This window comes from Equus caballus, chromosome 17 (assembly GCF_041296265.1).
Source record: "Equus caballus isolate H_3958 breed thoroughbred chromosome 17, TB-T2T, whole genome shotgun sequence".
Taxonomy (NCBI): domain Eukaryota; kingdom Metazoa; phylum Chordata; class Mammalia; order Perissodactyla; family Equidae; genus Equus; species Equus caballus.
This window is the reverse complement of record NC_091700.1, coordinates 15,736,528-15,753,842: the sequence shown is the minus strand read 5'-3', so window position 1 is coordinate 15,753,842 and position 17,315 is coordinate 15,736,528. Positions and strand designations below refer to the sequence as shown.

General features: G+C 50.8%; 1 pseudogene; it reads right to left on the bottom strand.

Annotated features, from left to right (window-relative positions):
- LOC138918606 (transcriptional protein SWT1-like) overlaps nucleotides 1-15,999 on the bottom strand; it is a 33,866-nt pseudogene extending 17,867 nt beyond the window's left edge.
- Between the last annotated feature and the right edge of the window lie 1,316 nt (nucleotides 16,000-17,315).

The window sequence follows — 17,315 nt, the reverse complement described above, 5'->3', positions numbered from 1 at the left end:
TATTGGTTTGTTTAGTGTTTGTTGGTAACTTTGTGTTTTTTCTTTTTTTTTTTTTTTGGCAAAGCTGCTCGGTTAAAAAAAGCAGATTAGCTAGGAAATGGTTCAGACCCAGAGAAAAGTAGAGAGTCGCGTAAGCAGAGCACGCCTTTCCTTGACTCTCTGTCGAGAGCTTTTGTGATTCCAGCTGCTCTCTGCCTCAGACACGGTGCCCTCTGCGTGTGCAGTCATCTAAACAGTTCAGGTCTGGGACCGTGGAGAATCCAAGGCGGTATAGTCATGCTTTGCTTAACAGTGGGGATGAGTTCTGAGGAGTGTGTCATGGTCAGGCAATCTCGAGACTGTGCAAACACCACGGAGTTCCTAAACCTGGATGGCAGAGCCTCCTACACACCTAGGCCATATGGGACTAATCTGATGGGACCCCCGTTGTTGACTGAAACGTCCCGATGTAGGGCATGACTGTACTTCCCAACTCCAAGGGCACGGAAGTGTAGCCTGTGGGGCTTTGGAAAAGAACAGAGACGCTCAAGGCCTACTCTGGACCCACTGACTCAGAATCTACTGGGATAGGTCCCGGCTTTAAAGACCAGACGTAGTCCTCCTCTGCAGACATCTCATCAACGGTTTTTCACGCTGGGTTTTCCCTCATCTGAGAAAACAGGCCAAGAGATTGTGAGGATCCATAATTAGTGTTTTAAGACATTTGGCAGGACTCAGTGTTTTTCACGTTCTGTGATACTGGGATCTGCATCTGCACTGTAATGTGTTAAACCTTGAAATCTTGTCCAAAAGTCATGTCATTACCTAGAGAATCCTTCTGTGAATTCCAGGCAGATTGCCATCTTTCTGCTTCCGCCTCCTCACCTTGACAATGGGGAGAATAACGGTAACCTGCCTTTTGGATGTGAGGATTAAATGAGACAGTTGGTGCAAAGCAGTCGGCACAGGATCTGGCACAAAGTGAAGCCTTCAAGAAATTATGATTGCAGTAGTTTTGATTTCCCTCCAGTCGGAATACAGTTTAGTTGAAGTTAGTAGCTGTGCCACAGCTGTGTCTCAGGCTGGTGTCTGCCGCCCTGAGCTAAGCCATAAAAATCCCTGGAATAACTTTTCAAAAGCCTGTTAGCCTCTTGAGGCTCCTACACTTTTTTATTTTATTTTATTTTATTTTATTTTATTTTATTTTATTTTATTGCAGTAACAGTGGATCCTAAGATGATATAGCTTTCAGATGTACGTTGAAATATATTTTGAATTCTGTGTAGATTACATCGTGTTCACCACCCGAAAACTAATGATAGTCCGTCACCTCACATGTGAGCCTCATCACCCCTTTGGCTCTCTCCCCTCCCCCCTCCCCCTATGGTAACCACCAATGCAATCTCCTTTGCTCTGTGTGCGTTTGTCGTTGTTTTTATCTTCTCCTTATGAGTGAGATCACACGGTGTTTGACTTTGTCCCTCTGATTTATTTCACTTCACATAATACCCTCAAGGTCCATCGACGTTGTCACAAATGGGCGGATCTCATCATTTCTTAGGGCCGAGTGGCATTCCATTGTGTATACATACCACATCTTCTTTATCCATTCTTCCCTTGATGGGCACCTAGGTTGCTTCCAAGTTTTGGCTGTTGTGAATAATGCTGCAGTGAGCCTAGGGGTGCATGTGTCCCTCTGCATTGGTGTTTTCAAGTTCTTTGGATGAATAGCCAGCAGTGGGCTAGCTGGATCATACATATGGTAGATGTATTCTTAGTTTTCTGAGGATACTCCATCCTGCTTTCCGTAGTGGCTGCACCAGTCTGCCCTCCCACCAGCAGTGCAGGAGAGTTCCCTTCTCTGCACATCCTCTCCGACACTTGTCTCTTGTCTTGTTAATTAGAGCCATTCTGACCAGAGTAAGGGGACATCTCCTTGTAGTTGTGATTTGCATTTCTCTGATCGCTAAGGATGTTGAGTCCCTTTCCATATGCCTGTTGGCCATCCGTATACCTTCTTTGGAGAAATCACTGCTCAGATCTTTTGCCCGCCTTTTCAATTGGGTTGTTGATGTTTTTTGCTGTTGAGATGTATGAGTTCTTTCTGTGTTTTGGATATTAACCCCTTATCCGATATACGGTTTGCAAGAATCTTCTCCCAGTTGTTAGGTTGTGTTTTGGTTTTGTGGATGGTTTCCTTTGCGGTGCAGAGGATGTTTTTTGACTTTGATGTAGTCCCGTTTGTTCATTTTGTATTTTGTTTCCCTTGCCCAGTCAGACGTGGTACTTGAAAATAGGCTGCTAAGACTGATGTCAAAGAGCACACTGCCTATGTTTGCTTGTAGACGTTGCATGGTTTCGGGTGTGACATTCAAGTGAAAGCCGAGGGAGGAGGCTGCAGTTCCCCGAGAGCGAGCGTAGCGGGGACCCTGCGTCCCTGTCAGCGCACCTTCCCGCTCCGCGAAGGTCCCAAGCATGTGGGCGGGGCCGCAGGAGTTCTCCCAGGAGGGTGTCCCCGTCGCTGTCCGCAGTCCACCGCCGGAGGGGGGGGGGGCGGGGCAACGGCCGGGCAGCGTCTGGGCGGCGGCGCGCGCGCGCGCGCGCGAGGAGAGGAGAGGAGCGCGCGGCTGCTGGGCCGCCGTCCTGGGAGGCGTGGGAGGCGTCGGCGAGCCGCGCCTGCCTGCCCAGAGCCGAGCCCGGCGGAGTCCGGCCGCGCTGTGCTGCTCTCTCCCGGGCCGGGCTCGTCCGTTCCCCCGGCGTCCGTGGACGGCGCTCCGCGTCCCCGCTGGGCACAGCAGCCCGGGCCGTGCACAGCCACGGCCGCTAGCCTGAGGAGGCCGTCCTTCAGCTCCCGCTCTTCCTGCTCGCCGGACACGGACGACCAGGGCGCCTGCGAAGAGGATTCCATCTGAGAGAGGTACCTGGGGGGCGTGGGCCTGGGGGCTGGTGGGAGGCGAGCGTGTCCCTGAGGAATAGGCTTGTGCGCCGAGAGGTGCCCGTCAGGTCGCGGGACAGCTGTGCGGCGCGGGGAGCGAGGGGGTCTCTTCGTGCGCTTGAGGCGTTCGTGGAACGGGCGGTGTGTGCCGGGCACCTGCCCAGGGGCCAGCCTGGGCATGCGGTGCCCGGGAGTCGGGCGCTGAAGCGCCAGCCGTGGTCTTGGCTTCTTGGAAGGACAGACGCGAAGTCGATAAGGACACTGGTCTCGAGGCGTTCTGAGGAGTGCGGGTCTCCCTCTTTTCGAGGCTACGTTCCGTTGGGGTTTTCACGAAGCCTGTTGTGGGCCTGAAGCTCAGGCCGGTTCAGGGGAAGTGGCCTGTCGAGGGCCACGTAAGATTTGTGTGCAGAGCCAGTGCTTTCCAAAGCCCGTGACTGTGCAGAAGTCTACCTGTTAGGGGTGCAGTGGGGGCTGTCCGGGGAGCGTTGTGAGCAGAGGTATGTGCCCCACACTTGAAAGCATGGAAGAGAAAGCGTGAGGCTGGAGGGTGCTCCGTTCGTTCCCTCCTTGCACAGAAAGTCTGGAGAGTTGACTTTGGGACAAGTCCTTCCTTTCCTCTGGTCGGTGCGTGTTCAGTGGTCTGGACACTTGGTGAGCAAGACTGACAGGCTGTTTGACGTACTGGCCCTCACAGCCTGGTTGGAAAGGACAGACAGGCAGCAACCAATTACCTAGGAGATACGTAAAAGCAATTTTGTGTTGAGTGTTGAGAAAGACGGCATTTCCTGTTAGACTTGGTGACTCAGGCAGTGATGTTGAAGCTGAGAGCAGATGCCTAAAAGAAAAGGAGGACCTGTGCGGGAGAGTGTTGGGACAGGGCAAGGGAGGAGTAGGGCCTGTCAGAGGAGCTGAAAGCATGCCCTGGAGACTGGGGCCGCCGCGTAGGGACTGTAGGGTGGGGAAAAGAAAACTTTTCGATTGAGGCTGGCGCTTTCTCTAGGTTTTTGGGGACTGAGCGTGGTGATTCAGAACGTGGACTCTGGAGCCAGACTCTGTCACATGGGTCCTGGCTCTGCCACCTACGGGCTGTGTGAACTCGGGCAAGTTACTGTACCATTCTGTGTGTCAGTTTCCTGATCTGTAAAACGGGGATGATTATCATACACACTCCATAGGTGAGTGTAAAGGTGAGAGGATATTTCATATCCGTAAAGTACTTAGAGCAGTGTCTGGCCTTTAGCAGGCGTTAGTAGTGGTTGATTAAAGAAATGGCTAAATGCATACCTAACTATTCAAGGCTTGGAGGCTGTCCCTGGTGAAACGTGTGAACTTGAATGGATTACACCCAACTTTGTTTTGTTTTGTTTCCTTTCCGGCTTGCAGTTGCTACTGACCGCATCTGCAGCACTGTGGAATTAGAAATAATCTGCCTCGACTTGGCTGCTCTTGGTAAAACAATCTAATGCTGTCCAAATTATCCCAGGGAAATAAAAGCCTTTTCAGTAGCATAGTAGGGTTAGGCTTATTTAATATGTATTGTTTATATTGGTTTGTTTAGTGTTTGTTGGTAACTTTGTGTTTTTTCTTTTTTTTTTTTTTTTGGCAAAGCTGCTCGGTTAAAAAAAGCAGATTAGCTAGGAAATGGTTCAGACCCAGAGAAAAGTAGAGAGTCGTGTAAGCAGAGCACGCCTTTCCTTGACTCTCTGTCGAGAGCTTTTGTGATTCCAGCTGCTCTCTGCCTCAGACACGGTGCCCTCTGCGTGTGCAGTCATCTAAACAGTTCAGGTCTGGGACCGTGGAGAATCCAAGGCGGTATAGTCATGCTTTGCTTAACAGTGGGGATGAGTTCTGAGGAGTGTGTCATGGTCAGGCAATCTCGAGACTGTGCAAACACCACGGAGTTCCTAAACCTGGATGGCAGAGCCTCCTACACACCTAGGCCATATGGGACTAATCTGATGGGACCCCCGTTGTTGACTGAAACGTCCCGATGTAGGGCATGACTGTACTTCCCAACTCCAAGGGCACGGAAGTGTAGCCTGTGGGGCTTTGGAAAAGAACAGAGACGCTCAAGGCCTACTCTGGACCCACTGACTCAGAATCTACTGGGATAGGTCCCGGCTTTAAAGACCAGACGTAGTCCTCCTCTGCAGACATCTCATCAACGGTTTTTCACGCTGGGTTTTCCCTCATCTGAGAAAACAGGCCAAGAGATTGTGAGGATCCATAATTAGTGTTTTAAGACATTTGGCAGGACTCAGTGTTTTTCACGTTCTGTGATACTGGGATCTGCATCTGCACTGTAATGTGTTAAACCTTGAAATCTTGTCCAAAAGTCATGTCATTACCTAGAGAATCCTTCTGTGAATTCCAGGCAGATTGCCATCTTTCTGCTTCCGCCTCCTCACCTTGACAATGGGGAGAATAACGGTAACCTGCCTTTTGGATGTGAGGATTAAATGAGACAGTTGGTGCAAAGCAGTCGGCACAGGATCTGGCACAAAGTGAAGCCTTCAAGAAATTATGATTGCAGTAGTTTTGATTTCCCTCCAGTCGGAATACAGTTTAGTTGAAGTTAGTAGCTGTGCCACAGCTGTGTCTCAGGCTGGTGTCTGCCGCCCTGAGCTAAGCCATAAAAATCCCTGGAATAACTTTTCAAAAGCCTGTTAGCCTCTTGAGGCTCCTACACTTTTTTATTTTATTTTATTTTATTTTATTTTATTTTATTTTATTTTATTGCAGTAACAGTGGATCCTAAGATGATATAGCTTTCAGATGTACGTTGAAATATATTTTGAATTCTGTGTAGATTACATCGTGTTCACCACCCGAAAACTAATGATAGTCCGTCACCTCACATGTGAGCCTCATCACCCCTTTGGCTCTCTCCCCTCCCCCCTCCCCCTATGGTAACCACCAATGCAATCTCCTTTGCTCTGTGTGCGTTTGTCGTTGTTTTTATCTTCTCCTTATGAGTGAGATCACACGGTGTTTGACTTTGTCCCTCTGATTTATTTCACTTCACATAATACCCTCAAGGTCCATCGACGTTGTCACAAATGGGCGGATCTCATCATTTCTTAGGGCCGAGTGGCATTCCATTGTGTATACATACCACATCTTCTTTATCCATTCTTCCCTTGATGGGCACCTAGGTTGCTTCCAAGTTTTGGCTGTTGTGAATAATGCTGCAGTGAGCCTAGGGGTGCATGTGTCCCTCTGCATTGGTGTTTTCAAGTTCTTTGGATGAATAGCCAGCAGTGGGCTAGCTGGATCATACATATGGTAGATGTATTCTTAGTTTTCTGAGGATACTCCATCCTGCTTTCCGTAGTGGCTGCACCAGTCTGCCCTCCCACCAGCAGTGCAGGAGAGTTCCCTTCTCTGCACATCCTCTCCGACACTTGTCTCTTGTCTTGTTAATTAGAGCCATTCTGACCAGAGTAAGGGGACATCTCCTTGTAGTTGTGATTTGCATTTCTCTGATCGCTAAGGATGTTGAGTCCCTTTCCATATGCCTGTTGGCCATCCGTATACCTTCTTTGGAGAAATCACTGCTCAGATCTTTTGCCCGCCTTTTCAATTGGGTTGTTGATGTTTTTTGCTGTTGAGATGTATGAGTTCTTTCTGTGTTTTGGATATTAACCCCTTATCCGATATACGGTTTGCAAGAATCTTCTCCCAGTTGTTAGGTTGTGTTTTGGTTTTGTGGATGGTTTCCTTTGCGGTGCAGAGGATGTTTTTTGACTTTGATGTAGTCCCGTTTGTTCATTTTGTATTTTGTTTCCCTTGCCCAGTCAGACGTGGTACTTGAAAATAGGCTGCTAAGACTGATGTCAAAGAGCACACTGCCTATGTTTGCTTGTAGACGTTGCATGGTTTCGGGTGTGACATTCAAGTGAAAGCCGAGGGAGGAGGCTGCAGTTCCCCGAGAGCGAGCGTAGCGGGGACCCTGCGTCCCTGTCAGCGCACCTTCCCGCTCCGCGAAGGTCCCAAGCATGTGGGCGGGGCCGCAGGAGTTCTCCCAGGAGGGTGTCCCCGTCGCTGTCCGCAGTCCACCGCCGGAGGGGGGGGGGGCGGGGCAACGGCCGGGCAGCGTCTGGGCGGCGGCGCGCGCGCGCGCGCGCGAGGAGAGGAGAGGAGCGCGCGGCTGCTGGGCCGCCGTCCTGGGAGGCGTGGGAGGCGTCGGCGAGCCGCGCCTGCCTGCCCAGAGCCGAGCCCGGCGGAGTCCGGCCGCGCTGTGCTGCTCTCTCCCGGGCCGGGCTCGTCCGTTCCCCCGGCGTCCGTGGACGGCGCTCCGCGTCCCCGCTGGGCACAGCAGCCCGGGCCGTGCACAGCCACGGCCGCTAGCCTGAGGAGGCCGTCCTTCAGCTCCCGCTCTTCCTGCTCGCCGGACACGGACGACCAGGGCGCCTGCGAAGAGGATTCCATCTGAGAGAGGTACCTGGGGGGCGTGGGCCTGGGGGCTGGTGGGAGGCGAGCGTGTCCCTGAGGAATAGGCTTGTGCGCCGAGAGGTGCCCGTCAGGTCGCGGGACAGCTGTGCGGCGCGGGGAGCGAGGGGGTCTCTTCGTGCGCTTGAGGCGTTCGTGGAACGGGCGGTGTGTGCCGGGCACCTGCCCAGGGGCCAGCCTGGGCATGCGGTGCCCGGGAGTCGGGCGCTGAAGCGCCAGCCGTGGTCTTGGCTTCTTGGAAGGACAGACGCGAAGTCGATAAGGACACTGGTCTCGAGGCGTTCTGAGGAGTGCGGGTCTCCCTCTTTTCGAGGCTACGTTCCGTTGGGGTTTTCACGAAGCCTGTTGTGGGCCTGAAGCTCAGGCCGGTTCAGGGGAAGTGGCCTGTCGAGGGCCACGTAAGATTTGTGTGCAGAGCCAGTGCTTTCCAAAGCCCGTGACTGTGCAGAAGTCTACCTGTTAGGGGTGCAGTGGGGGCTGTCCGGGGAGCGTTGTGAGCAGAGGTATGTGCCCCACACTTGAAAGCATGGAAGAGAAAGCGTGAGGCTGGAGGGTGCTCCGTTCGTTCCCTCCTTGCACAGAAAGTCTGGAGAGTTGACTTTGGGACAAGTCCTTCCTTTCCTCTGGTCGGTGCGTGTTCAGTGGTCTGGACACTTGGTGAGCAAGACTGACAGGCTGTTTGACGTACTGGCCCTCACAGCCTGGTTGGAAAGGACAGACAGGCAGCAACCAATTACCTAGGAGATACGTAAAAGCAATTTTGTGTTGAGTGTTGAGAAAGACGGCATTTCCTGTTAGACTTGGTGACTCAGGCAGTGATGTTGAAGCTGAGAGCAGATGCCTAAAAGAAAAGGAGGACCTGTGCGGGAGAGTGTTGGGACAGGGCAAGGGAGGAGTAGGGCCTGTCAGAGGAGCTGAAAGCATGCCCTGGAGACTGGGGCCGCCGCGTAGGGACTGTAGGGTGGGGAAAAGAAAACTTTTCGATTGAGGCTGGCGCTTTCTCTAGGTTTTTGGGGACTGAGCGTGGTGATTCAGAACGTGGACTCTGGAGCCAGACTCTGTCACATGGGTCCTGGCTCTGCCACCTACGGGCTGTGTGAACTCGGGCAAGTTACTGTACCATTCTGTGTGTCAGTTTCCTGATCTGTAAAACGGGGATGATTATCATACACACTCCATAGGTGAGTGTAAAGGTGAGAGGATATTTCATATCCGTAAAGTACTTAGAGCAGTGTCTGGCCTTTAGCAGGCGTTAGTAGTGGTTGATTAAAGAAATGGCTAAATGCATACCTAACTATTCAAGGCTTGGAGGCTGTCCCTGGTGAAACGTGTGAACTTGAATGGATTACACCCAACTTTGTTTTGTTTTGTTTCCTTTCCGGCTTGCAGTTGCTACTGACCGCATCTGCAGCACTGTGGAATTAGAAATAATCTGCCTCGACTTGGCTGCTCTTGGTAAAACAATCTAATGCTGTCCAAATTATCCCAGGGAAATAAAAGCCTTTTCAGTAGCATAGTAGGGTTAGGCTTATTTAATATGTATTGTTTATATTGGTTTGTTTAGTGTTTGTTGGTAACTTTGTGTTTTTTCTTTTTTTTTTTTTTTGGCAAAGCTGCTCGGTTAAAAAAAGCAGATTAGCTAGGAAATGGTTCAGACCCAGAGAAAAGTAGAGAGTCGTGTAAGCAGAGCACGCCTTTCCTTGACTCTCTGTCGAGAGCTTTTGTGATTCCAGCTGCTCTCTGCCTCAGACACGGTGCCCTCTGCGTGTGCAGTCATCTAAACAGTTCAGGTCTGGGACCGTGGAGAATCCAAGGCGGTATAGTCATGCTTTGCTTAACAGTGGGGATGAGTTCTGAGGAGTGTGTCATGGTCAGGCAATCTCGAGACTGTGCAAACACCACGGAGTTCCTAAACCTGGATGGCAGAGCCTCCTACACACCTAGGCCATATGGGACTAATCTGATGGGACCCCCGTTGTTGACTGAAACGTCCCGATGTAGGGCATGACTGTACTTCCCAACTCCAAGGGCACGGAAGTGTAGCCTGTGGGGCTTTGGAAAAGAACAGAGACGCTCAAGGCCTACTCTGGACCCACTGACTCAGAATCTACTGGGATAGTTCCCGGCTTTAAAGACCAGACGTAGTCCTCCTCTGCAGACATCTCATCAACGGTTTTTCACGCTGGGTTTTCCCTCATCTGAGAAAACAGGCCAAGAGATTGTGAGGATCCATAATTAGTGTTTTAAGACATTTGGCAGGACTCAGTGTTTTTCACGTTCTGTGATACTGGGATCTGCATCTGCACTGTAATGTGTTAAACCTTGAAATCTTGTCCAAAAGTCATGTCATTACCTAGAGAATCCTTCTGTGAATTCCAGGCAGATTGCCATCTTTCTGCTTCCGCCTCCTCACCTTGACAATGGGGAGAATAACGGTAACCTGCCTTTTGGATGTGAGGATTAAATGAGACAGTTGGTGCAAAGCAGTCGGCACAGGATCTGGCACAAAGTGAAGCCTTCAAGAAATTATGATTGCAGTAGTTTTGATTTCCCTCCAGTCGGAATACAGTTTAGTTGAAGTTAGTAGCTGTGCCACAGCTGTGTCTCAGGCTGGTGTCTGCCGCCCTGAGCTAAGCCATAAAAATCCCTGGAATAACTTTTCAAAAGCCTGTTAGCCTCTTGAGGCTCCTACACTTTTTTATTTTATTTTATTTTATTTTATTTTATTTTATTTTATTTTATTTTATTTTATTTTATTGCAGTAACAGTGGATCCTAAGATGATATAGCTTTCAGATGTACGTTGTAATATATTTTGAATTCTGTGTAGATTACATCGTGTTCACCACCCGAAAACTAATGATAGTCCGTCACCTCACATGTGAGCCTCATCACCCCTTTGGCTCTCTCCCCTCCCCCCTCCCCCTATGGTAACCACCAATGCAATCTCCTTTGCTCTGTGTGCGTTTGTCGTTGTTTTTATCTTCTCCTTATGAGTGAGATCACACGGTGTTTGACTTTGTCCCTCTGATTTATTTCACTTCACATAATACCCTCAAGGTCCATCGACGTTGTCACAAATGGGCGGATCTCATCATTTCTTAGGGCCGAGTGGCATTCCATTGTGTATACATACCACATCTTCTTTATCCATTCTTCCCTTGATGGGCACCTAGGTTGCTTCCAAGTTTTGGCTGTTGTGAATAATGCTGCAGTGAGCCTAGGGGTGCATGTGTCCCTCTGCATTGGTGTTTTCAAGTTCTTTGGATGAATAGCCAGCAGTGGGCTAGCTGGATCATACATATGGTAGATGTATTCTTAGTTTTCTGAGGATACTCCATCCTGCTTTCCGTAGTGGCTGCACCAGTCTGCCCTCCCACCAGCAGTGCAGGAGAGTTCCCTTCTCTGCACATCCTCTCCGACACTTGTCTCTTGTCTTGTTAATTAGAGCCATTCTGACCAGAGTAAGGGGACATCTCCTTGTAGTTGTGATTTGCATTTCTCTGATCGCTAAGGATGTTGAGTCCCTTTCCATATGCCTGTTGGCCATCCGTATACCTTCTTTGGAGAAATCACTGCTCAGATCTTTTGCCCGCCTTTTCAATTGGGTTGTTGATGTTTTTTGCTGTTGAGATGTATGAGTTCTTTCTGTGTTTTGGATATTAACCCCTTATCCGATATACGGTTTGCAAGAATCTTCTCCCAGTTGTTAGGTTGTGTTTTGGTTTTGTGGATGGTTTCCTTTGCGGTGCAGAGGATGTTTTTTGACTTTGATGTAGTCCCGTTTGTTCATTTTGTATTTTGTTTCCCTTGCCCAGTCAGACGTGGTACTTGAAAATAGGCTGCTAAGACTGATGTCAAAGAGCACACTGCCTATGTTTGCTTGTAGACGTTGCATGGTTTCGGGTGTGACATTCAAGTGAAAGCCGAGGGAGGAGGCTGCAGTTCCCCGAGAGCGAGCGTAGCGGGGACCCTGCGTCCCTGTCAGCGCACCTTCCCGCTCCGCGAAGGTCCCAAGCATGTGGGCGGGGCCGCAGGAGTTCTCCCAGGAGGGTGTCCCCGTCGCTGTCCGCAGTCCACCGCCGGAGGGGGGGGGGCGGGGCAACGGCCGGGCAGCGTCTGGGCGGCGGCGCGCGCGCGCGCGCAGCGCGCGAGGAGAGGAGAGGAGCGCGCGGCTGCTGGGCCGCCGTCCTGGGAGGCGTGGGAGGCGTCGGCGAGCCGCGCCTGCCTGCCCAGAGCCGAGCCCCGGCGGAGTCCGGCCGCGCTGTGCTGCTCTCTCCCGGGCCGGGCTCGTCCGTTCCCCCCGGCGTCCGTGGACGGCGCTCCGCGTCCCCGCTGGGCACAGCAGCCCGGGCCGTGCACAGCCACGGCCGCTAGCCTGAGGAGGCCGTCCTTCAGCTCCCGCTCTTCCTGCTCGCCGGACACGGACGACCAGGGCGCCTGCGAAGAGGATTCCATCTGAGAGAGGTACCTGGGGGGCGTGGGCCTGGGGGCTGGTGGGAGGCGAGCGTGTCCCTGAGGAATAGGCTTGTGCGCCGAGAGGTGCCCGTCAGGTCGCGGGACAGCTGTGCGGCGCGGGGAGCGAGGGGGTCTCTTCGTGCGCTTGAGGCGTTCGTGGAACGGGCGGTGTGTGCCGGGCACCTGCCCAGGGGCCAGCCTGGGCATGCGGTGCCCGGGAGTCGGGCGCTGAAGCGCCAGCCGTGGTCTTGGCTTCTTGGAAGGACAGACGCGAAGTCGATAAGGACACTGGTCTCGAGGCGTTCTGAGGAGTGCGGGTCTCCCTCTTTTCGAGGCTACGTTCCGTTGGGGTTTTCACGAAGCCTGTTGTGGGCCTGAAGCTCAGGCCGGTTCAGGGGAAGTGGCCTGTCGAGGGCCACGTAAGATTTGTGTGCAGAGCCAGTGCTTTCCAAAGCCCGTGACTGTGCAGAAGTCTACCTGTTAGGGGTGCAGTGGGGGCTGTCCGGGGAGCGTTGTGAGCAGAGGTATGTGCCCCACACTTGAAAGCATGGAAGAGAAAGCGTGAGGCTGGAGGGTGCTCCGTTCGTTCCCTCCTTGCACAGAAAGTCTGGAGAGTTGACTTTGGGACAAGTCCTTCCTTTCCTCTGGTCGGTGCGTGTTCAGTGGTCTGGACACTTGGTGAGCAAGACTGACAGGCTGTTTGACGTACTGGCCCTCACAGCCTGGTTGGAAAGGACAGACAGGCAGCAACCAATTACCTAGGAGATACGTAAAAGCAATTTTGTGTTGAGTGTTGAGAAAGACGGCATTTCCTGTTAGACTTGGTGACTTAGGCAGTGATGTTGAAGCTGAGAGCAGATGCCTAAAAGAAAAGGAGGACCTGTGCGGGAGAGTGTTGGGACAGGGCAAGGGAGGAGTAGGGCCTGTCAGAGGAGCTGAAAGCATGCCCTGGAGACTGGGGCCGCCGCGTAGGGACTGTAGGGTGGGGAAAAGAAAACTTTTCGATTGAGGCTGGCGCTTTCTCTAGGTTTTTGGGGACTAAGCGTGGTGATTCAGAACGTGGACTCTGGAGCCAGACTCTGTCACATGGGTCCTGGCTCTGCCACCTACGGGCTGTGTGAACTCGGGCAAGTTACTGTACCATTCTGTGTGTCAGTTTCCTGATCTGTAAAACGGGGATGATTATCATACACACTCCATAGGTGAGTGTAAAGGTGAGAGGATATTTCATATCCGTAAAGTACTTAGAGCAGTGTCTGGCCTTTAGCAGGCGTTAGTAGTGGTTGATTAAAGAAATGGCTAAATGCATACCTAACTATTCAAGGCTTGGAGGGCTGTCCCTGGTGAAACGTGTGAACTTGAATGGATTACACCCAACTTTGTTTTGTTTTGTTTCCTTTCCGGCTTGCAGTTGCTACTGACCGCATCTGCAGCACTGTGGAATTAGAAATAATCTGCCTCGACTTGGCTGCTCTTGGTAAAACAATCTAATGCTGTCCAAATTATCCCAGGGAAATAAAAGCCTTTTCAGTAGCATAGTAGGGTTAGGCTTATTTAATATGTATTGTTTATATTGGTTTGTTTAGTGTTTGTTGGTAACTTTGTGTTTTTTCTTTTTTTTTTTTTTTTGGCAAAGCTGCTCGGTTAAAAAAAGCAGATTAGCTAGGAAATGGTTCAGACCCAGAGAAAAGTAGAGAGTCGTGTAAGCAGCAGCACGCCTTTCCTTGACTCTCTGTCGAGAGCTTTTGTGATTCCAGCTGCTCTCTGCCTCAGACACGGTGCCCTCTGCGTGTTGCAGTCATCTAAACAGTTCAGGTCTGGGACCGTGGAGAATCCAAGGCGGTATAGTCATGCTTTGCTTAACAGTGGGGATGAGTTCTGAGGAGTGTGTCATGGTCAGGCAATCTCGAGACTGTGCAAACACCACGGAGTTCCTAAACCTGGATGGCAGAGCCTCCTACACACCTAGGCCATATGGGACTAATCTGATGGGACCCCCGTTGTTGACTGAAACGTCCCGATGTAGGGCATGACTGTACTTCCCAACTCCAAGGGCACGGAAGTGTAGCCTGTGGGGCTTTGGAAAAGAACAGAGACGCTCAAGGCCTACTCTGGACCCACTGACTCAGAATCTACTGGGATAGGTCCCGGCTTTAAAGACCAGACGTAGTCCCTCCTCTGCAGACATCTCATCAACGGTTTTTCACGCTGGGTTTTCCCCTCATCTGAGAAAACAGGCCAAGAGATTGTGAGGATCCAAATTAGTGTTTTAAGACATTTGGCAGGACTCAGTGTTTTTCACGTTCTGTGATACTGGGATCTGCATCTGCACTGTAATGTGTTAAAACCTTGAAATCTTGTCCAAAAGTCATGTCAATACCTAGAGAATCCTTCTGTGAATTCCAGGCAGATTGCCATCTTTCTGCTTCCGCCTCCTCACCTTGACAATGGGGAGAATAACGGTAACCTGCCTTTTGGATGTGAGGATTAAATGAGACAGTTGGTGCAAAGCAGTCGGCACAGGATCTGGCACAAAGTGAAGCCTTCAAGAAATTATGATTGCAGTAGTTTTGATTTCCCTCCAGTCGGAATACAGTTTAGTTGAAGTTAGTAGCTGTGCCACAGCTGTGTCTCAGGCTGGTGTCTGCCGCCCTGAGCTAAGCCATAAAATCCCTGGAATAACTTTTCAAAAGCCTGTTAGCCTCTTGAGGCTCCTACACTTTTTTATTTTATTTTATTTTATTTTATTTTATTTTATTTTATTTTATTTTATTTTATTGCAGTAACAGTGGATCCTAAGATGATATAGCTTTCAGATGTACGTTGTAATATATTTTGAATTCTGTGTAGATTACATCGTGTTCACCACCCGAAAACTAATGATAGTCCGTCACCTCACATGTGAGCCTCATCACCCCTTTGGCTCTCTCCCCTCCCCCCTCCCCTATGGTAACCACCAATGCAATCTCCTTTGCTCTGTGTGCGTTTGTCGTTGTTTTTATCTTCTCCTTATGAGTGAGATCACACGGTGTTTGACTTTGTCCCTCTGATTTATTTCACTTCACATAATACCCTCAAGGTCCATCGACGTTGTCACAAATGGGCGGATCTCATCATTTCTTAGGGCCGAGTGGCATTCCATTGTGTATACATACCACATCTTCTTTATCCATTCTTCCCTTGATGGGCACCTAGGTTGCTTCCAAGTTTTGGCTGTTGTGAATAATGCTGCAGTGAGCCTAGGGGTGCATGTGTCCCTCTGCATTGGTGTTTTCAAGTTCTTTGGATGAATAGCCAGCAGTGGGCTAGCTGGATCATACATATGGTAGATGTATTCTTAGTTTTCTGAGGATACTCCATCCTGCTTTCCGTAGTGGCTGCACCCAGTCTGCCCTCCCCACCAGCAGTGCAGGAGAGTTCCCTTCTCTGCACATCCTCTCCGACACTTGTCTCTTGTCTTGTTAATTAGAGCCATTCTGACCAGAGTAAGGGGACATCTCCTTGTAGTTGTGATTTGCATTTCTCTGATCGCTAAGGATGTTGAGTCCCTTTCCATATGCCTGTTGGCCATCCGTATACCTTCTTTGGAGAAATCACTGCTCAGATCTTTTGCCCGCCTTTTCAATTGGGTTGTTGATGTTTTTTGCTGTTGAGATGTATGAGTTCTTTCTGTGTTTTGGATATTAACCCCTTATCCGATATACGGTTTGCAAGAATCTTCTCCCAGTTGTTAGGTTGTGTTTTGGTTTTGTGGATGGTTTCCTTTGCGGTGCAGAGGATGTTTTTTGACTTTGATGTAGTCCCGTTTGTTCATTTTGTATTTTGTTTCCCTTGCCCAGTCAGACGTGGTACTTGAAAATAGGCTGCTAAGACTGATGTCAAAGAGCACACTGCCTATGTTTGCTTGTAGACGTTGCATGGTTTCGGGTGTGACATTCAAGTGAAAGCCGAGGGAGGAGGCTGCAGTTCCCCGAGAGCGAGCGTAGCGGGGACCCTGCGTCCCTGTCAGCGCACCTTCCCGCTCCGCGAAGGTCCCAAGCATGTGGGCGGTCCCAGAGTGCATTTACGTTATGACTTGAAGTGGGACCTAGCTGTCACGTGAAAGTCTTGTGCACCGGCGACTTTGTCAGCTGGGCGGTCTTTCAAGCCTGAGTCTCCTTTGATGGGCACCTTCATGATAGGGCGGGTCAGTGGAGCCCAGGCAAGTTTCTTTCGACTCTGTATCCTAGTAGGTCACTGGCTTGAGTGCGCCCCTTGTTGCACATCATTCCTCATTCGACAACGCTCGGGCACACAGGGTTTACCGAATTCATTGCAGTAAGATGCGGCGTTTTCCCTGTGCCCCGATTCTCTCATTAGATCCCCACCTGTGGGTTTGATTTCTGGCTTGCTGAGTCACTCTGTTTCCTCTCCCCCGGTAATGCGGTAGGATGAAACACAGTCTTGAAAAACCTTGTGCCGTCCCTGTGAGTGTAGACTCTAGCATACGTACACTGGGCTCGGTTCGAAACGTTCAACAGATGGCACTCAACCAGCCTCAGCTGTTCTCTCTCAGTCGGCGGAGTTCTAAGGAGCATGCGTACTGATTATTTCGGCAGTTAAGTTGACCAAGCGGGTTCCGGCGTTGGGCTACCAGAATCGCGGAACCGAAGGTTCCGTGATAGTATTCTGCTGTCCCTTCACTTAAGCTTGTGGTTCGCCCCCAAGTCCAGTATTAGAACCAGCCCCGCGAAGCACTACAGCGGGGGGTTCTGCTGAACGTCTCCAGCTTCTTGGCCGCCAAGGTGCAGGCTGTTGATTCAAATCAGCAAATGTGATTGGGGTTGATCAGTCCCACTCGCAAAGTCCAAGCCATTGCACAATTCTACTCTCTTAGGCAGGAAGGTTATCACTTGGAGGTTTGTAGGCGTTCATTGCTTTTTAGGAGCTGAGCGGGCGGAACTACCTGGAAGAAAGTTCGGTCTGACCGGGTGACCTCCTAGGGAAGAGGCGATTCAAGTGGCCTTTGCCCTGGAGGTTTTTTGCTTGACTTGCGTTTGTAGCAGTGAACCGTTTTTCTTATTTGCTGGGAGTGAAGTAAGAGTTTAACTCGTTTTTCCTTTGCGCTGGTAATGCAGTTCGTTACAAGTTCGATCTTCCCGAAGGAGTTTTAGTGGGTCAGCATCATAGGCCTTCTCTTGGGGCCCTGCGTTGAAATCATCTCTCCCGGTGTGACGTCCGCCCCAACTAGCTGTCAAAAGAAAAGAATGTGCCACACGCCTAGTAACATGGCTATTGGGTGTTCTTTGGGACTTTTCCGTTGTGGTGAAAGCGATGCTGCGGGGAAGTGGGGAAGTGTGCCTGCAATCGTTGAATTGAGATAGAACGGCATGGCATTTGAGGGGGTTTTTGTCCCAGGCAGGGAACACCCCATCGTGGTTAAAGCAGTAGGGCTGTCGGCGTCTGCTGCCCATGGCAATATGATCCGTACCTTCTTGCATGAGGTGTTGTGT